Raw genomic sequence first — 25,204 nt, 5'->3', positions numbered from 1 at the left:
ATAACTTATTTTCTATGGGCCTTTTTAATAATATATTTCAATCGGCACCTAGATCTGCAACGTCGTCTCTTCCCTTGAGGTTTTCCGACTAAAATGTTATGTGAATTTCTTACCTCCCCATGCGTCCTACAAGTACCAACCACTTCAGCATCTTTGATTTAATCAGCCCAAATTATGAAGTCTCTGGTTTAAGGACACAACGAGTTGCTGCTCCCCCTTTTGGGACACGCTGTATCCACATCCTCATGGCACAGTCATTAATTAGACTGATCATTATTATCATTTACAAAACGCTAACAAAATATGTGGCAAGACAAGGATTTGGGCGGACTGGGTAATCCCACATACTACCACTGTTATGTAATGGAATACTGACATTTCCTTCGGTGGACTAAAGCAAATGACGCGACAGACTCCAACAATAGGCCTATTTCCAAATCCTCATCTACTCATTCACTGCCATATGCCCTTTGTAGTTGAAACAGGGTTTTTCAGAAGCTTAAGAGTCAGCCCTAGTGGCAAAATCCACTAAAAGAAATAAGGGAAGTAGGTTAACTTGTGTCTGTACTATTGTCTTTGCAAATGGACAGGGATTCGGCAACCTTCCACCAATTTTCACTTCAATCATTAACCCTTTAAATCATAATGGTAAGTATCTGTACCACCTGCTTTAAAAATAACTGCATTTAGTACTAACGGGTTTCGCACTACTGCCACCGTAAACAGAGATTAATTTCTTAATCAGCATTAACTACATGATCTTTGTAATGGAGAAGTGTGTTTTCCTTGAGGTACGAACGCCTTACTTTCTCTTCAACTTGCTTTTATAAAATCAAGCTCTCAATAATTATCACCTTACCGTCTTCATTCTTACTCTGTCTAGCCTTGCCACAAAGACGAGCGAGCATTGCCTGGAAACTTTCTTCTTCTTCTTCTTCTTCTTATGCTTTTTCTTCCGCCCAGAAACAAAGTGTCATTCAGTTCTCACTCATCAATTTTCTCTTTGTTTCTACTTTCTTGCTATACTTTCTAAATCTTTCTGTGCCTTTACCGAATCTGTTTATCAAAAAGACGAGCGGGCACTGCCTGTGAACCTTCATATCCATAAATTTATGTGTCGCTCAGTACTCTCTACCCACATTCTCTTCTGTCTTATTCGGCTTCAAGGGTGTAAAGCCAGGAACTACTGGTCCTCAGTGGCGAATGTTGCGTTCTAGCAAGGAGTGCGCCACCAGATCACTAATAAATGTATAAATAGAAAAATATATTTTGCTACATAACGCAATACATAATTTCCGCTCGACCCGACTTCCAGACCAGAATTCACCACTGCATTCAATACGCACTTTCCATACTAACAGCTGTACATATGCTTGTTAAAAGCAATGCAAATAAACAAGAAGTCTGTCACATGAAGTGGCTTCTCACGTTGCTACATACTTGACCTTATCAACCCCACTCTGCTGTTCCTCACATTCAAGCGCTGGTCTTCGCAACATGTCTCTGACGAGAAGGAAATGACCAATCGTTTGGTGAACAACCAATCGCAGCCTACTCCCCATAAACTCGTAAAAAAACATTTTCGCCGTGCAACCATTTTAAAATTCTGACTTGGAACGGCAATAACACAAAAATTACATTCACCAACTTACAGTAGCCGCCACCAAATTGCAATCTTCAAGGCCACTGAAGGATCAACCCCCCCCCCCCCCTTTTCCGCACGGCTCTAAGTCACCAGTGAAGCGTTGCTAGATTTGCTACGCTGCTAGTTCTGAGTTGCATTCACTCGCCTGTGCTATGGTCTTCGTGCGGCAACGTTGTACGATTTTGACGTCACCTCAAGCATGCAATTTTATTGCGGCCACAGGAATACAGTAAACTCGGGTAACCGATCACTTCAGTTCTTTATTTTTTGTGCCCAAGAGTCACGCTACGAAGACACGGCGTTCTTTACCAGTGCACTTTGCTGAAGTGGCCAGCATCAGGCTCCGATCGCTTTGTTCCCGTGCCCATTGGATAGGAGGGTGGACGTCCCACAGAGACCATCTGGGCGTAGCGGCACAAAGAACAATTCCTGGCCTTGTGGGAAACGAATCCAGGTCGTAGATGTCCTTAATCCACTTTACCAGCGGAATTACCTCAGCTTGAAAGTAGAATTTCAGCACAAACTATAGTGGCAGCGAATATTCCTTGGACGCAAGACAAATTTATACTAGATGCTAAATATCTGCGATCCTGAGCTACGTCACAGTAATATGGGAAGGAAAAATGGAAAAGGTAGAGGGAGGACAAGACACTTTGTGCGTTATCGTTCTTTGTCCCTCCCCTCACCCTGGTTGGCAGGCCGCTGCCTTTTACATTTGCAGCGGTCAACGATGCTCGGAGATATCTTGCGGAAGTAAACGTCGCATAATTTATAACATGAGCGCGCTCCGACAGGTATTTCGTGAAGTCGCGGTGTTTCTGTTTCGCCTCGGGACTTACTTGCGGACGAGTGGATGAAAAGGTATCAGTTTTTAATGCGCGGTCTACATGAGTGCCGGAAACGTAAATATCAATCTAATTAACACAGGGCTTGTCAACCTTCGCTCTGCGGCCCGCATTTACCCTTTCTTACAGACTTGCGGGCGCCATGTTATAAATGAGGTCAAGTTAGTGAAACTTTATGGCAATTCATAAAATAGTTGCAACCATTAGATATTATTCCAAATATGTTCACACATTACTCAGTTTTCTGTAACAAGTTCGTTTATTTATTTACAATTATTCACCTAATATTAAATGTTTAATTGAGAAAGTAATAATTTTAGTGCAAAGAATGACACAATATAAAAACATTATATGCGGACCGCACTAACGCCATTGGCCGTAGGTTAAAAAACCCAATCTACTACATTAATTTACGAACGGCTTGGGAGTTTAACATCCCATTATACTACTCATTGGTTACATACAAGTGGCATATCAATCAATCAATTTGTATGCTCTACCAACTGTTTTTTCGGAGGGTTATGACGCTTTCATGGCACAATGGTGATAACGTCACCACGGTCACCGTGAATCTCCGCCTGACAACTTCCAATGTCAAGTATCTTTAACACATGACAAAATTTGTAGTAACTTTCTTTTACGACATGATAGACTTTAGCTTCAACAAACAGTAATTTTATTATATTACGTTGCTACAGCTAAAAACAGTTGATTACTTAATTAAAACAATGCACAAACTTCCCGCACAGCGAGTAGAAGCTTGAAACCTAGACGTTTTATAACGTTGGCGGTAAATAAATCGGTATCTTTTTAAAGTCCTTAAGTTCCCTCACTTCCACTTGCAGCCACCATGGTTCCTTCATTATCAGACCTACATTATCGTTCGCTGCTACAGCTTAAAGAAACTACTGTACGTTATTAACCCTACTATTCTGATCCTAAATTGTTAAGTGCTACTTATTTTAAAATGTTTTGGAAACCACTTTCACAGAGCACGAAATGTTCTGGTCTGATTAACACTTTGTTCTTTCTAGTCCCACCGTTTTACAAACGGTGTCAGTGTTTTTATTAGTATAAGCTAACGGACTTTGGATGATAGTGGATGGCTGCACCGCCAGACAAAAGAGCACAGACGTACATCTACGTCCTATGTGCAAATCACAAACGCGACTCTCGTGTTTCACACCCTTCTACCTCTCAGCTACTGCGATAGCATCTTTTGTTACCAAAAATTATGAATAAAGGGTCCAACATCTGTTTAAGTCTGTTATGGAGAAACTGTCTATATTTGTGCGATTTCAGGTTCTCACGGCGGCGAGTATGAATGTTGTTCTGGTTTGTTGCGACGTTTCAGAAGTGCTTGCTGCCTCCATTATCTGGGCGATCATGATGGGTCATCATGACTATTCGGCACAACAACCTAACAACCTAAATGACAGCCATCTACATTCTTCACTGATTTACGAACCGTCATATCGTGATGGGACAAACATTAGAAGAACGTTGTTTAGGAGCCTGTTTCAGGCGAATTCGCAACAAACTTACAAAAATATGCCCATCAGCTTCGTCCATCCGCATGCAATAACTCAGGAATCGCAGAACAGCCTTTCGTAAAATATGTATTGGGGAAGTTAACTAAAATGTGTCGAAAAATTCCGACTTTAGTTAAAATGGGACAACAATAAAGTTCCGATCAAAAGTTTCGGGCAATACTGAAGCGCATTTAGCGCAGAATACACTATTTTGGTAAATCTTACGGTTGCTGAGATAATTAAAACGGATTCTCATACTGTGATATCTCGAAAACCGCTGGACTTCTTTTAATAAAATATAATATAGGAAGTATTTCATCTTAAGCCCCACTTGTCTTGCGCTATTTCTAAGAGAACGTAAAAATTTAGCACTGACGAATTGAAAATATAGAGACAACAGAACAAACACGCCATAATTGTTATTCTATGCGCAAATTTCTCACCTGCCAACACTGTCTGACGCCGAACAAGTTTATTGCAACATACTCTTCCTGTATCCCGAAACTTTGTTACCAGTCGTATTTTGCCTTATTCGGTATTTCCATGTCACAATAAACATCGCTAAATGCTTCAAGAACAGCATAAAACGACTTATATGCGAAGTAATGTTCGCCAATGAACACACGTTGTGCTCATGAACACACCATGTTACCACCCGCACACCTTTTGCGCAACTGGCGTGAGAAGTCTCCTAGCAACAAGGGAGATCTTGACTCGAGTGTCATGGCGGAGGTACGAAGAGTAACGCACGGGAGTAGACCTGTTTCTTATTTAATTTGTTCATTTTACCGTAATATGTAATTATTTTAGGGTTGTGTCTTAAATGATGTACTCTGTATGATGAAATAAATCTTCATTCTTGCCATGTGATGCAGAAATTTCTCTCTTACTCCTTAATTGGCTGCACACGTCACTACATCAAGACCCCATCTTTTCAAATGGTACGGCTGCCATAGTTACTAAAATCCCTGACGAACCAAATGGCCGGATGAGGAACATTAATATTTCCATGGCAACGACAGACTACAAGGAGTGGTATCGGTAATCAATCTACTGCGTGCAAGGTGACGCCATGATGAAACACTGAAGACACTAAACGCCATAAATAAAGTAAACTAAATAAATACTGGTCTCTGTAATGGACACTATTGAGGATTTGGTGAGACAATCTGTCAAAATAACCTAAAGTATAAAGAAGGAAATCGACTTTTATATATCGGTACATGAAGGTAACAAAATAAAATAAGAAACATTTTATTTTACTTTACGTTAATTTAGTTAGGTTCACTGACATATAGACAGCGTTTTATGTGTTTTAAACACCAGAATAACCTATTTATTTACTAAGAGATAGGACTTAAATAAGAGTACATCTGAATCTTACCGAATTATGACATAGCACTGTAATAAGCAACCTGCTCTGGTCAATTTACATAACTCGTGTTCCATCTGAATATCACTACTTCTTGGAACACAAATCAGGACATAATAATTTATTTATTATATACTTATTTGTGTCCCAAGACGCGAAAAGCGGACTTGATCTTTGAATGGTTTTGCAGAAGAAAACTTCCAAACATCGAGGCATTTTAGGAAGTTGGCAATATGAACTGTGTGACCCACAAAAATCACCTGTGGCTATAATAAACGCTAAATCATTCCTCTGAAAAGATCTTTTTGCCGTCTTAATCCTCTCCGCACGCCTTTTGATTTACGTGTTGTATGCTAGCAGTCCGTAAACATCATTATAAAGCACGGTGAATGGTTCACGTCATTTTAAATTACTGCATTATAAAACTTACTTTTCATTTCTTACGTATGCAATGTGAGGAGGTAGAAAGGTGCGTGATGTGGACTTTCCATGATTTGTATTCTTCAAAAGTAATATTAGAATTATAAAATCAAGGAGAATAATATGAGCATGGGGAGATTAAAAATGCGTTCAAGATTGTAGCTTGAAATCCCGAAAGGGGCTAGTATAAAACATACATGAGAGTGTAGGCTAGATTCCATGAAGATCAAGTAAGGATCCAGTGGCGAATTTCTTGTAAACACGGTAATGAACCATTTGGTTCCATAAAAGGCGGGGAATTTCTTAGGCAACTGAGCGACTATCGGCTTTTAAGGAAAGACTGTTCAACGCAGTCAGTGCAGGCAAAAATAAGCTTGCTTTAAAGGAACGCTGTCTCTCTGTTTTACGTTGAGTTGAAGAACTTAAAAAGTTGTTTCTTTTTCGACATATTTAATTTTCGCTAAGCCTCGTAACGTCAGAAGATAACTATTATCAGTGAGTGACCCACTTCCAGTGCATGTCGAACAGCACACATATTTATATTTTTATTTTAGAAAACTTATGTTTGTTTCGAATTAATGAGGTACTGTTCACTGTAATACATTCATGTACATTCGTACGTGGTGGTCCAACGTTTTTCTTCCTTCGGTCAAGAATAATTCTTCCCGTTGGACCCAAGGACGAAGAAAATCCTCCTGGCAATATTTTTAACACTAACTATAAAATGTATTTAAATGTGCACAAATAACTATGAAATCACATGTTATTTTGAAAATGTTCCTGCAACATCTTGTATCTGACACAATTTTTACCCGGAAAACATCTATTTTATCGCACGGTTCTGAAGTCATGTGCAGATGAGATGAGAATTACATTTTTTTTTTACTTCTTATACTTCGGAGTAAAGAAAATAATTCAGCATGAGGTAACTATTAAAAATTAACAGAGTTTCGCGGGCCTGATTACAAGTGGTCTCGGATCGAAAGTGGCCAGCGAGCTACCAGCTGGTCCACGCTGACTTACCTAATCTCAGATCTCCAATCATTGCGATTCAATTGATATGAAACTGGCGACATTAAGTTCTGACGGCGACGAATACACAGTGCAATATCTAGAAGACAGCCATATTAATCTTAAATCCATGTTCCTCTAATGAACTGTCGCTTAACAACCATGGTTAAAGAAACACTGCGTTCTTAATTCAGCACAATTAATTCATTTGTAGCATAATCCTTCGAAACCAAAGGTATTCTAAATAATTTTTAAGAATACAGTCCGTATTTCAAAGAAAACGCCACACTTCACCATTACAAAGATCAACTGGTTAATTTTGTTTTGGAAATACTCCGTTTACACAGAGAATCATACAAAACCAACAAATACACTCTTTGGACAAAATGCAGAATTATTTATTATTAAGGCAGATGGGGGGGGGGGCGTTAAAGGGAAAGATGGCTGGAAATTTGTGTGTGCCAGTCTGTACGTCATGCTGTAGAATCCTTGAAGCGAGCTATTTCACAAGTATGATGTAATATGTCGTAGGCGAGTGTGGTACGGTATGACCGACAACACGTTCCGCATCCTGATAGGTATAAAAACCGGTGATTATGCGACCTTTTAAATTTGTATTAGTCACCTACCTGTGGCTCAGAGGACATTTAGGCGTGCCTGCAGCACACATTTATCGACTGTGGCTTGTTTTTATCCGCGACTTCGTACTCCTCCATAACGCTAAGGTCAATCTTGCACGACAGCGGAATAATTCTGTGGTGGAATACTATAGTTAAAGAAAACTATTTTAAAAGTTACATAGTTAATATAAATAACATTTTCCGGTTGCAAAATTATAATTTTCGCTGACAGTATATCTTTAAAATGATTTCGTTCGGATGTCATATTTTCCCAAGCGGAGGACACCACTGCAAATTTGTTTCAATCTTCATACAAAAACTGATAAAATGCAAGTATCAGCTTCTGGCTTTCCACCACAAAATCAAGATATCATTCTGCCTAGCCTATCACTAAACATGATCTAACATCACAAACTGAAATTTCTTAGCCTGGAGGATAGTTCTGAAAAAAGTCTCAACTCTTTTGATTCAAGAACTTTCTTGAAACCTATTTATATTATTGGTTGTTGTTGGCCATTCAATGAGTTACTTAATTCTTGATCAAACTGTGCTACTACCTCTAGTAGTAGTAGTAGTAGTATACTACTAGGCCTACTACTGTTACTACTATCGGCCACAGAGTGTCGATACACCACAGGTTCAGTTTACTCCAGCCAATCCCTAACCTATAAAACTCTCCGGATAGAAAAGGGAGTGAAAAGTATTAGTAATACAATAGATTTGTGATCGATCACATTGTCAGTCACACGATAGGAGAATTTCACGTCTCGTATTTAGATACAATGCGCTGATGGTGTATAATTCTCATCCTGGAATTGACGCCCTACATAAATGAAACATTCAGTATTTCTCATCTTTGATACAATAAGCCGGCATTAATGTAGATCCTTTCTCATTTCCCTTCGAAGAATAACCCCGAACTTGGCTTTTCCCTTTCTAACCAACCACGTGCTGGCTTTGCTGTCAGCTGCTGCTAGACAGAACAACGCATTCCACATCTGAGTCATCGAGGCATCATAAGCAGAACCAAAACCCCAAGAGAATCCAACAACCCCGTCTGAAAGTAACACGGAAGGCAATAATTTAGCCACTTTATCTGTGAAAACCCCTCATGTCATGGGCGGACACGGCTTACTCTGAGCGGAAGCTGCTCTGGACTGAATTCCTCACGGATCTGTGACCCTCCAAAGTTTACATTCCATACGTTTAACAAGCCAAAGAATAAAAAAGTTTTACTAATATGCTATCTTTGTGTATATAATCTAATATGGAATTTTCATATTTATAGCCTGCGACTACTTTACAGATCTAAACGTGGGCATACATGGGAGAGTAACAAGGAAATGGACTGTGTACTTAACCGACTGAAGGACTATTTGCTTATGATAGAATCTCCTCCATGGATTTCATAATCTGTGAAGAAAATCCACTCGTAAATGTTGCCACTAGTTTTGACCAGCGTAATCGAACTGGCGGCCCGTGGACCATATCCAGCTCGAGACCACTTGTAACAAGACCCGAGAAATTATTTGTTGGTCTTTTACTAGAAAGTGCAAGTTCATTTATTTTATTTACTCCGAAGGATGTGAAAAAATCGTGATTCCTACCTCGTCTGCTGATTTACATAAAAGTGCTACACATGTTAGTGACTTTAAAACGCTGCCTTAAAATGTAAGTTTTCCATGCAAAACATGTGTCATAGACAGGCTGGTATAGAAACACATTTCAAATAATATTTTACCCTACAGCAATTTTTGCACATTTCAGTAACATTTATATTTGAGCATATCCCATGGCAATGAGTTATTTCAAAGTATTGTTAATGATAACGAAGATTGGCTACAATTTTTCAATGATAAATTATTTTTTGGTCCAAAGGTAGGGGGATGAGGCGAAGAAACAAGATGATGAAGGCAGGAAGCACATGTCGTATGTCTTCATACTCGCCGCCATGAGAACTTTAAATATCACATTGATTCATCTGGTTCCGGATAAGCTCTTGTAAACATGGTTAATTAACCTTTAGGTTCCACATGAGCTGATATTTTTTAAACGCTATGAGTGATTATTCGCTTCTTTGGAAGAACTCTGATAAACTGAGTTAATTACAAATAAATAAATAGCACATCAACACGTTGAAATAGTTCTTGGGGTTAGTATAAGACTAAGATACAGGAAATAAAACAAAGTTGCAAATATATTTGTCATTTGTTATCTTGGTCTCGTCATTTTACAAAAGTAAGTCACATGCATCATGATGTCTGTGTGAATGGCTGTCTGTCCTTTAACATTTAAAACTGATCTTGATATGAACGTCAGATTCACATTTTCTATCAGATCATCAACATGGCGACCCTTGGAGAATGAGGTGAAATAATAATTTCAATGTATCGTGGTGTCATCATAAAATTATGTATTCTGTAACCAATGGAGTGCATACATTACAAAGCATTGAATCGCGTCTGAAGACTTGTCCTGAAAAGATATTCGTGGTTATCCTCAGTCCTTTCAGAATGCTTCTGACTCTTTCTCGAATTAATAACACTCACACCATTCCAAATTCTGTGCATATGAACGTTATAGGCCAATTTGTTTCCCAATGTTTATAACAATCCAACCAGAGTTAAGGTAAGCGCAATATTATTTATAAAATGCATCTGTCCTACTAATATGGACAGCTGATTTGTTGGGTCAAAGATTATTTAAAACACTCTATCAACTACACGTTACTTATCATCAAATTAAATTAGAATATCATTACGTTACGATAAGTGGAAAGGATTTGGTCAATGGGTTTAATTTCGTTTCACTACACAGATCACTCGGATTGTCAACACAAAATACCAACCAAATCAAAATTTAAAAACCAGGTTTGAGCTAATTTAATCTCAGTTTTGGTAATTGAATTTCCTCCACGCCCCACTTGTAACCGGAACAGACATTTCTTCCAGAACATGCATAAGTCCATGTATCCATCGAAGGAGCTACTAAAAACCACATGGACACCGTACGTCAAAGACGAGCAAAGAGGAAGGCCGTGCCGACCCGGTGAAGTCACCTCCTATCGATGTTACTTAACGCATGCTGAGGTGACTGTCAACGTCACAAAGTGCGATCAGGGTTCTGCACAGTCTCTCACTAACCTTTATACTGTGTCTACCTGGTGGAGTCACCTCGGCTGAAATCTAGCGGTGTTACCTTCCGCCGAGGTGATTACCGGCACATTTTAAAGGAAAAAGGAGAGGGCGGACTCCGGCCAACCAAAAAATCAATGCCCTTAATCTGGGCAAACAACTGCCCCTGACAATGCTATTTCTGTCGCCCCCCCCCACCCCACCGCCTCCGTTTTTGACGACTAATGTCACTGGCTGTCACTTCTCCGTCACGCTCTATTCTGGTAAGTAAACCGCAGCTGTCAGAAAGGTGAAGCCAAATGTATTTAGGTTAAATCTCACAGGTATCGAATGTGAACGGATGCATCACAACACTACAAGTACGACAGATAAAATTACATGGGTCTCCAGTGCTCATTTTTGTGGTGTTACATACATGGGGGGGGGGGGGGGGGGGGAAAGGTCAAGTCACTAAACCTAACTTTCCATGTGAAGAAAGAACTTAAGGCATCTAGGAAGTCAAGTACTCAACAAGTTATTTCATTATGTCACTGAACGGAAAATTATTGTGTATTAGCGACATTTTCCATTTTCACCTCGTCTTATTAATAACGGTAAGTAAAAGTCGGCTATGCACTGATTCCGTAGCACCACAAATTTGAGTGCACAGCGTTCTGGGCTCGGGTGGGACGTGCGACCAAAGATCTCCTGATGTTCTCCGGGGGGGGGGGGGGGGGGGGGGCATGGAACCCTCATCCTAGACTGTTACCTTGATGTAGTACGAGGATCTGAAGAAACAAGACCAAAGGGAGTACAAAAGAAAGTGATAAGTAGGGTTTATACAAAAACCGACTTTTGAAAAAACCGGTTTTCGAATCCCAGTATTTCCAAAAAACCGGTTTTCGATTTTTTTCCAAAAATAATTAAAACAGTAAAAAAATCATACTTGTTTTAAAAATTTACAGTTTATTTAATATTTATGGAACTACAAAAATATAACAAAATAAAATATACTCCATACAAAACCAAATAAAAACAACTAAAATAACTAAAATCCGTACAAAATATAATTTATAAATTCTTATTTCATTTAGTATTTTTCTTCAGGAAATATGATTTCAAAGAACATGAAAGTCCACTTAACGATTACTTAATCTTGTTCTTATTCTAGATACAAAATTGCCTGAAATAGACAATACTCTCTAAAGTGGCTACTGAACTTAGTTTTATCGTTTTCAGGGCATCAAATAATAAATCTAAATTCTTTGTTCTTTTATTGATTGCCTCAAATACTGAAAATTCGGCCTTCAGTGTCTTCGGATTTGATATTATTTCTTCAGGTTCCTCAAGAAACCTATGAATTGATTTTTCCATGGCTTCTTTTAGAGCATTGCCCTGATTAATAGTTTCTCCGTCTCCGATATATTCATCATCGGAATCTGTTTCCATACAAGAATTTGGATATATTCTAGATAATATTTTCCAGATAACTTAATAATATCGAGTTTTGAAGCTAGTGGAAATACACTAGATTTCTTTGTTGAAATGTTTAATTTGTACATATTAATTCTAGTATCTAAAACCGGTTTTTTTAAATTTTAAAAACCGGTTTTCCAATTTTTCAAATTTATCCAAAAAACCGGTTTTTAAACCCGGTTTTTAAAAACCGACAAATCCTAGTGATAAGTGCTGAGCATGGAAACGGAGCTACATTCTGAATAAGCCCCAATGCTACTACTCTGAAGAATCTACCTGTCCAGCGTCTAATTATTTAACCAATTATATGCATTCATCTCATACATGTGAGCTACATGTTCCACCCTCTAATCGTTCTTGGTTTTATAGTTCTAGGTGGTGAGGATTACACATTGTGAAGTTCTTCGTTGTGTGTCTCCTCTCTTTTCAGTAAGTATTCTATCAGCACTTTGTTTAGCCGCGTTCACTCTCTGCTGTCGACTCGCCCGCAACTAGATTATAAACGAAGTACCTTTTTAGAAATTCTACTGACTTTTACGCCACTATTGCAAACAGGATCACATATTACACAATAATTTTCTTTAACAAATTTGTTTTGTTACTTTTATTATTTTTCCCTTATTATTAAATATTTTAGATGGTAAACATGTTACTGTATACGGAGTGGTGTTATGTTACAAAACTGTACGCGGGCCGAGGGCCATGGGTGAGAATCCCTGTTATGCATACACCTCTAATAAAATCCATAAAAAGTAAGGCACTTAATCTGACATATATGTTAGTGCACTGCAAGAAAAACAAACTAAATTTTGCTTATTCATCATTACATTGGCTCTAAAAATAAAAAGTCATCACATCACACTTTGTTAATGCCTGAACCTACTCCTGTGGAGATGTACGGTGGTAGGTTGTGTAAATTACAAACAGATCGACGTATGCATTAAACCTATGTGGTTCCCCAGCGAATAAACAGCGGTGGACATAGACCGCATTATTAATTACACACATAGATGTCGTGGTTGCTCTCATAGAATATAGACTACAGAGGAGACGAAAGGATGTCACATTTGCCTATGGATGTACTTCATGTACAACCTCGTACATCGTTGTTTCATCAAGGTTACGTGACATTAGCTATTAGCTCAGTGACCGATCAAACATTTCTTTCTCGAGACGTAAGATGTGGTTTGATAAGGTTTACTGAGGGACCCAAAGGTCCGAGAGTGAAGATGCAGGAGCGTGAAGCTGGCCACTTACTTCCACCTAATACGGATGTCCAGTCCCCTGTCTTCATGGCGCAGAACTTGTACACACGAAGAACTTTAACTAATACTGCACAGGTAGTCTCTTAGCCAAGCCTGCGCTGCTTCCAAAAAACGTTCATTTTCATTTTAAATTCTACGTCGACATGATTCTGTTCTGAGCAACAACTGTAGCCAAGGATTGAGTGATTTTATATTTGCTCTACGCATCTAGGAAGACATCCCCAACTGCGTGGTAAGTCTTGAAACATGAACATATCAGTGATCCAGACCAACGTTATTATTGTTTGTAGTATTAGTGGTAGTAATGTTGGTGATGATATTTTAAGTTTCTACTGCAAAAACTAATCTTAAATTTCGTCATCTGAGCCAAAATCTCGCTGACATTGTGGTTGATGCTACGTGCTGGATTACAGTCCCAAATGGTTCAGATTACAAGAGGTTGCAAACACAAGACAGTGAGCCGGATGAGGGAACATTTTCAGGCGTGAGAGACTTTAATGCCGACGACTGAGTTTTGTATAAAAACCCCGCCCTATATCCTACATAGACTGCATAAGGTTTGTCCCGTACTTTTGGTCCATTATGTTAACTTTGTTTCAACAACTTGTGCACTAGAAACGGGAAAACTACGACTCGAGGGAGAGATGAATCGCACGAAAAAATATTTACTACATGAAGAACAAATATGAATGTAAGTCTAATAGCACCGATAAGTTTCTGTAGAATATTACCCGGACATGACATGCCTAAGAGCGTAATGTACCTAGAACAACAGATATCGCTTTGGACACTCATAATACACCTACGACCCGCCAAGCTCGAGCAGGTAACCACCCACGTCTCCTTGTGGGACATCTGAAAATGACTGAGGAAAATATATCGCTATGTCTGCTGGTGTATGAGGTACTGCTATCCTTCTACGTAACCCTTGAATTTTTCTCCTCAGAATTTTCCCAGTCGTCACAGCTGCAAGGATATGCCTCCGGAAAGTATATTAGTCTGGCACTGAAATCTGAAGAACTCTAGAATATGTTTTAAACTCTTGTCCAAATAGTTGTGTCAATTAACGCCAAACGATAACTTATGCGGAATTCCTTCTGTGGGCTGCCCAGCGTCTGGTAAGTGAATACGGTTACAGCTTTCCCACACACACAAATAATTCCGTGATAGCAGTTTCTAAAAGTCGCCAGAGAGGACACTCGACAAGGCGATATGCAGCCGATAATGACGTCCTCACTGCGTAACTCTCCACAGCCAAATGCACTAATGTTCACAGCTGCAGAACATTATAAAAGATTTCAGCTGAATCCAGCAAGAATGTTAACAACGACTTCCACATCTATCATATGTAAACATTTTAAGTGTTTTTAAATTAAAGAGGTACGTCACCCTTCACAGCAACGCGAGCCCTAGCTTGATCAGATTTCAACACATTCTTCACTTCATAACCAAGAAAACCACAATCGTAATTAAAATTAATTTTAGACAAAGAGTAGGTCTACTACGTAAAGCTAGAAACTATCAGGGTAAGACGCAATGGAGGAAAAGTTCGACAAAATTACTATTTCTTGACCAGTAGAATGTCATCTTTACAAGAACGACCATATACCATGAGTTACAGCTGGAAAAGATATTAAAACTTTGTCGGAACTCGAAAATACGCCACTCTGACATCGGAGTGTTGTCGTTTGAGGAAAACATAAAACAGCTGTAATATCTGATGAAAAATCACTCTTGCCTCAAATTCTAGTAGGTTGTGGGTTCGAGTTTCGGTCCGGAAATCGGCTATCATGTGACTTTCCTCACTCTCTCCAGACAAATACTTAAAATAGGCCGCAACCACTTCCGTAACCTTTCCAACTGATCAATTGTAATCACCAAACATATAATGACAGACATTTTTCCTGTGCAGTTGAGAAGTGTCGCTAAATAACTCAAGTATCAACTAGTAATGAAGTGTGGGACTGCTGCTTTTTGGGTTGACTGTTCCCACGAACACCCACCTCAGATGATGGATGATGAGACGTCATAAGGAAAGACGGTTCTCCAAGGCTGCTGCTGCTGCAGTAGGGATGTTGCGTCGCAGTCGAATTCATATCGATCTGCGCACTCGAACGCAGGCCTGGCCGCAGAGGGTGGCTCACGTCGAGGGTGCGATTCGCAGACAAGTTCTGACTGTCAATTTTCCCGTTCGAAACGACACCGAAGAGATGCTGCATAATGTAAATCTCTAGTGCAGATGCCGAAGGTGCAACACTGTCATTATTAAAGCCCAAAACTGGGTCAATTCTATAAAATTTCGATCTTCACAATATTATTATTATTATACTATCTTCCGATCTGCTTTTCGGTCTCTTAAGTGCATGAAGTTAACACACCTCGATCTAGTGCCTACGTTAAGAACGCGTGGAATTACACCTCCACTTTCCCATACGTATTTATGACGTGGTGCTTAATTAAGCACTGGAGCAACACCACCTTGTTAAAAATAAGGCGACGTTGCAGATTTTTGAGATTATATATGTGACAAATCTAATTAGAAATCTTTAATTGTGAAAACTGTGAACAAGAAAAACTGATAACTAAATATTAAAGGCTATAGATTATAGTCGTTGCTAGCGTCGTTGTGTAAATTAATGTATTTGGACGGAAGTAATCATCATAAGTTACTCCCAGAACATTTTGTTAACTATCAGAGACCTGAAGAAAAAACTTAAAACAGGACATAAGACGTGTGCGTCAACAAAACCATTCCAACTTTCATAAGATGGAGTCCTAATTAGTAATTAGCAACTGATGACAAAAATCGATCCTCTTAGTCTAAACCAATTAAGCAGACATTATTAGAATGACGATGGAATTAGTGACATGAAGCAGTCAGGAATAAAAAAGACAAAAATATATAAAAGTATCAGATGAGGTCTGTAGGGGAAGTTAAAATTAAATCTGAGCACACCAGAACAAAGGAAATGTAGTAACTACAAGAAAAAGTGCAGGTTGAAAGATTTGAAGATGAAAGGTAACCAGAAAGCAGAATTTAATAGGACCATATAAATCAAAAATAAAGATTTGGAAAAAATCAAAAATGAGATACTACGATATCGGAGACAGGCTTCTACGATATCCTTAAATGATTGATATAAATAAAATCGATTTTATTATCGTCTACCGAAATTCTACAGTAATAATTATGTTATAATTTCCAAAAAATTCAAATTTTCAAGACTCAACAGATCCTTCAAACACTGAAACAAAGTGAGCATTCTCTTTTCTGTAAGCTACTACATCTATAAGGGCAGTTGAAGTGCGGAGGGCTAACTGGGACCCTGGGGTCAATCCATGCTCGACGTATGTATATTTGTAGTGCCATGAAATCTGAAGAATCCGTTCTAGTGTGTCATTTTGTGCTTATCTGATAACTACGCCGAGATTCTAAGAAACATGCAAGGAGCTTACGTTTCTGTGGAAGTTTCAATCTCCAATCAATCCACGAAAGGATTTGGAAGACACAACAATCTTCACTGATTGCATCTCTAAATATCTCATTCGGGAACTTTCACATAGTCTTCGACATCGTTTGTACTAGATCTAATTATAAATTTAGTAGCTAATTACATTCATATTTTCATTGCTAAATGTAAATATATTTGATCCTTCAGGCGTATAGCCTGTTCTCTACAATACTAAGCTCGAAACTTGATTATTCACTTTCGAAGCAGGAAACTTAAAAGGAAAAGATGTATGTCATTTCTGTCTCTCGGTGAACCGCGAGCCAACCTTTGGAGGACGCCAATGCGTAAAACAATAACATTTTTGAAAGGTATAATTTTTTTATCTTAATGTCGAATGTTGAAAACATGTTTCTATTCCTAAATTTTCAAGTTAGTAAAATTGTATATACATGTAACATATTTTTTAAAATTTCTTCAATAAAAATTGGTGTTTGAGTTGTACGTAACCTATGACAGCTGCATTTTACACCCCAAGAACACCTACATTGCATTAAAGAAGTGGACTGGAGAGTTCTGGAAAATTTCGAAGAAACACTTGTCATACAAAATTCTGCTCACCCCTGGTCTAGATGACAGATGGCTTGTCGTATGTGAGGGTAAAAATGGGCAATATATTTTTGTATGAATATAACAATTTCGTCTACAGGTCGTTCATCCTCGCATCTGTGTTGTGTCAGGGTATTTTCGTTCGTTTAAAACCACGCGGCAGAGGGGTCGATAAACCATAATGCAGTAAATTAGTCTAAACTAGCACCTGGAATTAGAGGATACCTGTCTCCATCGAAAAACTACTCTGTTGCTGAAAATTCAGTGAGAAGTAATTCAGCTTCACTTTAGATAAACTGAAAGTAAAACAATTGAACAGAAATACTGTTCATGAATATGTCTCTCATTTTACAACATAAGCCTAATTATTATAATCACGTCTACGCGTGTTTATTTAGAGAGAAACAAGTAATGTCTTTATGTTGCATTAACTTTTAAGGAGCATTAGCAAAGGCAAACGAATGTACGAGGCCATATAAATCATTCAAAATCTTAAAATTAAATTCAAACAAGCAGTTTAATTCTAAGGACATTAAGCTGCTATGCTATTGGTTTGCGAAGAACTCTGCTCCATGGAGTTAGTGAGGTTATGTTCGCACTTTCTCGTTGGAATAACAAAAGGAAAGAAAATGGCTGTCTTCTGGATTGCTGCGCCGTGTAATCTGGTAGAAGTTAACAGACGTTTCAGAGGTCCTGGCTGCCTCCATCATCAGGGAGATTGTCCGTAAACTTCTACCAGACTACACGACGCAACAACCCAGAAGACAGCCATATTCAGACTCAACGCCGTGAAAATTTCAAATCCTACACAACAAAATTAAAAGTACCATAATGGCAATGGACTTACTCAGAGTGACTGTGCTAAAAACAGGCTAGGCCTACAGGTTTACCAATGTTATAGTAATGTTCAGTACAAAATATGGAAATCTCCAAATGGAAAAATGAAAGCGAAAAATCACTAGTTAGCATTTCTTAAAGCAATGTTAATGTGTTTGTATGTATAACGCCAACTATAATTTGCGGACAGGCATTAATTTGGCCGCGGAGCACTGGTTCATAATACTGCTGTGTTTGTATCTGACATGAAATTATGGCTTAGGATGAAGACCGGCGCGTAAGATGTGGTCCGCAGATCCCGGGGGTCCGCGACTGTTTGGGAAATTACATAGCTTTCCCAGCAGAATAATAAAGTATTTTTGCGTACAAAAAGAAAAATCTGAATTTTAAAATTTTAAAACGCTCTGTAAAAGTGAAGGAATCTTAAATTGGAGATTAAAAATTAAATTGGTACCCTCAGCTTGATTTGTGGGAGCAGCACAAGCACCATCTGTATGTGATGAGAGCGACTAAGAGGCTTCGAAACTTCCATACAGTTCGAGATGTCTAGAAATATCGATGGTGTTTCATTTAGCCGGAACCTCCGTGTGTTGATCTGCTGAGCAAATTGCAGTGCAGAGTGGGCGATAGCGGTCTTTAAGCGTAGTGTGTGTAATTAAAGTCTAAGTGCGTTACCAAAGGCCTGCTTTACTTGAACCCGATTCCATAACAGCACGTTGTAAATAAATATATTTGTGGTTATCCACAAAAGGACTATTGATCGCTGGCTTAAGCTTTAGCGGAAAAACACTGAAGACATCAATGAAGGAGGTGCATCATGCTCAAAACAAAGAGGGCTAAATTTCGCAAATACGATGTTGAATATTTATCGATGGGTTTCACGTTTCCAAGTTCAGAACACGGACAGCGGCCGCAATGAGTTTTATGTTACGAATCATTACCAAATTATGCCATTCAACCATCTAAATTATGAAGACACTTGGAAAGTAAGCATAAAGAACATGCTACCATCGAATTTTTCAAAAATAAAAGTAAGAGATCCGACAAAGTGGGGAAACAATTAAGAAGATCGCAACGGGTTCTTGCAGTGAAGATGCTGTGAAAGATTATATGAAGTGTTCATGTTCATAGATAAAGTTGGAAAACCTCATACAGTCGTTGAAAAGTGATATTAGCTGCTGCTAAAGCCATGGTTAATGCAGTGGTTGGAGAGAAAGCAGCGAAAGGTTTAAATTTGGTGGCATTGTTAAACAAGGGAACTCACAAAATTTAGAGAGAAGTTGATTAAAAGAACTTGTAAAAGTCAAAATAATAGCCTGCAGGTGGATGAAAGTACGGACTTTGCAAAGAAATCTCATTTACAGTGTTACTTTAGATATTAGTTCATAAGGGAAACATTACTGCCGCTTCTGATACACACCACTTCTGAACATGTGTACAACAGTTTTAATGAATTCTGCACTTAACTTGTTAATGCAAGGAGAAGGCATCACAATTTTAATGTCCAAGACAAGATTGAGGCAAAGATCAAAGAGCTAGAATTGTGGACTCGTCGCTTATCAAAAAGAAATTTCGATGTTTTTCAAAACCTGAAAACCTTCCTGGAATCTGCTGATCAAAAATTATCGAACGAAGTCTTGGAATTTTTTTACCCAGCATCTGCAAGATCTGCAATACAGTTTTCGCGAGCAATTTCCACCTCGCGATGAAAGTAAAAATTGGATTACAGAAGCATTTAATGTACAGGGTGGGTGGGAAGTAAGCAGGCATTGAGAAATGGTTATAACCTCTATATTTAATGCCTACTTACTTCCCACCCACCCTGTACATATTGACAAATAAAATGAACTGACAGCAGCAGAAGAAAATGGCTTGATTGAAATCTCTACGGATTGTGTACTAAAACTTCAAAGAAAATTCTATGACGAATTTTTGGCTTCATGTACGAACGTATTATCCCGATTTGTCGTGCAAAGCAGTGAAAGTTTTAATTCCATTCCCCACCACCTATTTATGTGAAAAATAAATATAGAAACCGCTTAAGAAATGCAGAATCTGACCTTAGAATTCAACTCTCAGAAATAAAACCGACATTCAAAAGCTAGTCGCTGTGACGCGGCATCAACTTTCCGATTAAAATTAAAATTCCGATTTTTGTATTCGTAATTTGTGTATTTGTTTGTTGTGTATTTTTTCTGTGTTGTTTTTATGTTCAATTCGTAGAAATGGCTTTGGGTCCGTGGCTTCCAGTGATGATTCAATGCTGGTCCGCAGAAATCAAAAGGTTAAGAACCGCTGATTTAGACTACAACTCCATGGGGCGTGTACCGTGCCAATAATGCTTTATCTGCAAGCAGGTACGTATCTTTGTTAGAATACATTCATAAACTGGATCAAATTCAGCTTCCTTAGAATTCTCACAAGCAGGCTGTAAAGTGACGGACGGACCGTGCCATGAACAGAACAGCTGAGCGTGTACACACACGGGCGCACGCACACACATATGTATACGCACTTTCATTAGTGCCTTCAACTGTTTCGCACACGACAAAGACACGCGGTCTAGATGTGTGACTTTCCGATGATCTGATAAGGAATATCTAATCACCATTCACTGGAACCTATTCTGAGCCAAATCACTGCCGCAGAGGCTCAATATTGTAATATTACTCTCCTGTCGATAGTAAGGTCTCCCGATTGAAAAATTTCATGCATTCCCAGTGCGCTCCTAAGCGCTACAATTTAAGAACAAACTGTTATATACATGTGTGATCCACACTTAATGTTACGATAAAAGACAACAATGGTTACTTTTGTATACTGTCAAAAATGAACGTTATCATTGTATGCAGAAATAAATGGAGGGTGAATAAAACATCAAAATCCCGGTATTACAAAGGCCAACAAAATATGAGTGTGTGGATAAAAATCAGCCCAAGGATGGATATTATGAAACAAAAACACCTTATAGGCCTTGTGTTTGTCTGCCGCGGTTTTTTAAACAATGCAATCAAAGTGTTCCCATTGTTGGAACACACTGTTGTGCAACAGTGACACCTGATTACATTATTGCAGTAACGTCCTACACATGATGTGACGTAAAGAATACCTTTGGATAGTTAGTGTACTCAAAAGAGTAACTAACTAGTGACTTACCGAACCCGAAGGTTCATCACCGACTTAACCAAAGCCCTCCACCGGACTCTGTCCTGGGCCAACAAAATCCAGTCTCCTTCAACTCCTATTTCCCATAGATTCCATCTGACATTATCCTCCCATCTACATCTAGGTCTCCCCAGCGGTCTCTTCCCCGCAGGCTTCCCAACCAATACCTGATGCTCACCTTAAAAGAGTACAAGTTTAATTGTACAGTGATCGAGAGCTACACCAATCCCAGCAAAAATTTAAAAATGAAAGCGTCTCCGCTGTAGTGGGTTGTATGAAACGAGGTCACACACATATGTATCGCTGTAGTACCTTGTTGATAACTATTACCGCCTATCTGCATGTTACATAAGCAGTCATACTTTTAAAGAAAGTGAAAGACAACTCACCACATTTTAAACGGCATTTCCGAATGTTCGCAGTAGGAAAATCAATTCCTGTTGGGATGAAGTTCGTCTTTAACCTCTAGTAAAACAACAAGACACTTATTCCAAGTCGCATCAGTGTGGGTGAAGACTGAAATCGATTTCACAAAGAAAGAGAAGCAGTGGAATGACCACGGTAACTGACCAGTGAGAACACAGTTGATGTGCCCTGTTACTTGTGGGTCCCTAGGTAAAAAGACGTGAGTCATACACCGCACTTGGATGGCTGTATGTTAATAAATCCATAGAAACACCTCCACACCCGCTCTTAGCATTCGCATGAAGTCGCACCGATATGAGAGCTGTAACAATCCTGCGCACCAGCTGGTCCCGGAAATACACACGGTTGACGACGGACGACCTGCAGCAGCAATCTGACAAGGTTCTGACTTGTGGCTGTAGGCCAGGGTCTACCCCCCCCCCCCCCCCGCACTCCGCGTACCCGCACGTCGCGCGCACAACACCCCGCTACAGGAACAACGTCACCTACCCGCTGAGGAACGTTTTCCCAAATTCGATCTAATTTTGCACACGACTTAATGACGCAATTCGTGTCTATAACATGAGGTGACAATTTTATCAGTTTCTTCTGACGAAGACCAGACACATATCTGATTAAGAACTGACAGCTGTAGGACCCGTCTGCAATCATAGATTCGCTACATGTACCTTGTCCACAGAATGGTAACACGAAACGATCCAACAATAACTATGGAAAACAAGAACTGTCATAATACGCAAATTAATTAAAACATTGTTAAAAAAAATAAGGTTGCCCCTGGGCTGAAGAAAGCATCACTCCATGAAGACGGGGGAGTGAAAGTGTAGCTCAGCTCCACGTAAGATGGCTGTCTTCTGGGTTGTAGCTCCGTGTAGTCTGGTAGAAGTTTACCGACGTTTCAGAGGTCCTTGCTGCCTCCATTATCCCATCTTCGGACTCACCGCCGTGAAAACCTCAAATCCTACACAGTTAAACGTAATTTAACCTGGATATTAAGATGCCAGTGATTGGTTTCACGTTCCAGCCGTTGTAACCCCGGGAAATAACCTAGTGTTCCCATTGAACAGTAGGCTGAATGAACTCAACAGAAGGTTTTGACGCGGTGGCGAAGAGATAAATCCCTACCAGTTAGCGAATCGAAACCCGGTCATCCAGCCCGAAGCCAGTTACTTTAACGACTGAGCCATTAGAAATATTGCTATGTAAATGCAGCCAATAGAATAGACCAATTTCCCGGGAGGATATATATCCTTCTTATAATCCTAGTAACTTTTTATTTTTATTTATTGTTCATTCAATTGTGTTTATTATGCATTACGTGTATTTAAGTGCCTACCTGTTATAAGCTACACCTGTTAGCTGCATTGAAATAAATTAAATTAACTGAATTATCATCACCATATTACGGAGTACCTGTCGAAAAGCCAGGATCAAAGCGTATCCCTGAGACTCATTACACACTTGCTTCTGTAAAACACTCTTGAAATCAATTAAGAACTATGTAAATATCTTCCTCAGCTCTCATAATGGCCATCTTTCGTAGTTCCACGCTTGAGTGCTTATTAAGGGTGTCAGGGATGTCTTCTAAATACTTCTGAAACGATCGTGATGATTTTCCATTTGAATCAATAATAATCCGTACTACCTTTGCCTTCATATTTCACACGCGATGCATTATTATTATTATTATTATTATTATTCCATTTATTTGCCATTTTACAGGGTATTTACTTCTACGTACCAGAGACAAAACTTGCCCTTGAGGTAGATAGTGAAGCAGCTATTTCCGAAATACATTTTGCTTTCAATGTGTGTTATATGTATTATATAGTTTTATTGTGAGGGATGACTATATATTTTACGACAGCGTCTTTCGAATGATGTATGAAGATCCCAAAATGGCGGTTTTGTGAAGTTCCCCAATGTCGTGTTCGCCCGGGATGTTGGCCAAATATTTTCTGAGTGACTTGGAGACAGTTCCAGCTGATCCTATAATTATTGGAACTACTTTTGCTTTCACTTTCCACATTCGTTGTATTTCAATGAGAAGTTTCTTGTATTTCAAGATCTTCTCCGCTTCCTCCTTAATTACATTTCTATATTGCTATATCAATTAAGATACATGTTCCGTTTTTGTTTCGAATTATAATATAATGTATTATTATTAGTAGTAGTAGTAGTAAAATCCTACTAGGATGCACGAAACGGTCAAAAAGCTGTGAACCACTATATATATATATATATATAGGGTGAGTCATAAGTATGTTTACAAACTTCGTGTGCGTGTTCCAGGATCAAAATTAAGAAAAATGTTCCTACGAACATGGGGCTGCAAATGTTTCATTTTCGAAATAATAGCCAAAAATAAGTTTCAACGCACTGACTTTATGTCAAAGTGAATTCAGCTTCCAGCAAAGATTTTCAATTAACGTTTGGACAGGAATTGTTAGCGAAATGCTTATTGGTCCACACAAGCTTCCATTGCGTCTAAGAGGACCTTCAGATCGGCGATTCTTAAGAAGACACTTGCCACGTCTCCTTGAAGATGTACCACTGAATACAAGAAGACAAATGTGGTTTTTGTACTACAGAGCCCCAGCACACATCTCCCGTCACGTCAAATATCATCTCAATGAACAGTACCCTCAGCGATGGACTGGGCGTGGTGGCCCAGTAGCATGGTCACCGAGATCACCGGACCTGACTCCATTGAACTTTTATCTGTGGGGTCACTTGAAGTCCGTCGTTTATCCGACACCCATGAACAATGAAGACGATTTATGGGAACGTGTGCAGAATGAATGCCAGATGTTTCGAGGAAACCCTGGTGTGTACGCACGAATTCGTCAGACTTGGGTACGTCGAGCTCGAGCATGTGTGGAGAATGGAGGAACAACCTTTGAGCATCTGTTATAAAGAAACATCCCTGTCCTTATACTTTGCAATAAAGACATACATTGAAACTTATTTTTGGCTATTATTTCGAAAATGAAACATTTGCGACCCCATGTTCATAGGAACATTTTTTTCTTATTTTCGATCCTGGAACACGCACACGACGTTTGTAAACATACTTCTGACTCATCCTGTGTATTAATATATATATATATATATATATATATATATATATATATATATGTATGTACAAATAGCCTTGTTTAGCCTATGACTATCCAGCAGTCTAAAAAAGTCAAAGCCACTAGCAACGAAGCAAGAGAAATAATACATAATGCGATTCGGCAATGTGAGGCAGTGGAGAGAAAGTCTTCTTTTGCCATTTCCCCGCGCAATTGATAGAAGAACGAAACTGCCGCCGTTTCCGTGGCAACGGTGGGAGAAAAATAATAAGGGGGATTAAAGAGAGAAGGAAGGACAGTCAGTCGTTTGTGCACCCTACGCAAGTACCCGACTCGAAAAGT

General features: G+C 39.0%; 1 protein-coding gene across 4 annotated transcripts in view; it reads right to left on the bottom strand.

Annotated features, from left to right (window-relative positions):
- LOC110835892 (uncharacterized) overlaps positions 1–25,204 on the bottom strand; it is a 171,051-nt gene that overhangs the window by 123,551 nt on the left and 22,296 nt on the right. Inside the window, exon 1 of one of the 4 annotated variants that reach the window (XM_022076589.2) lies at positions 21,749–22,170. The exons of 1 other annotated variant lie outside the window; for it this stretch is intronic. The gene's annotated coding sequence lies outside the window, so the exon portion shown is untranslated. Of the gene's footprint in view, positions 1–4,465; positions 4,483–21,748; positions 22,171–25,204 lie in introns of those variants that run through there. 2 more of the 4 variants (XM_022076591.2, XM_087347286.1) reach the window with 2 other exon arrangements.

The sequence above is a fragment of the Zootermopsis nevadensis genome, unplaced genomic scaffold (genome assembly GCF_977971745.1).
Source record: "Zootermopsis nevadensis isolate Lab colony 2312 unplaced genomic scaffold, Znev_1.0 Znev_ptg000011l, whole genome shotgun sequence".
NCBI lineage: Eukaryota > Metazoa > Arthropoda > Insecta > Blattodea > Termopsidae > Zootermopsis > Zootermopsis nevadensis.
This window is presented reverse-complemented; position numbering and strand designations above follow the sequence as displayed.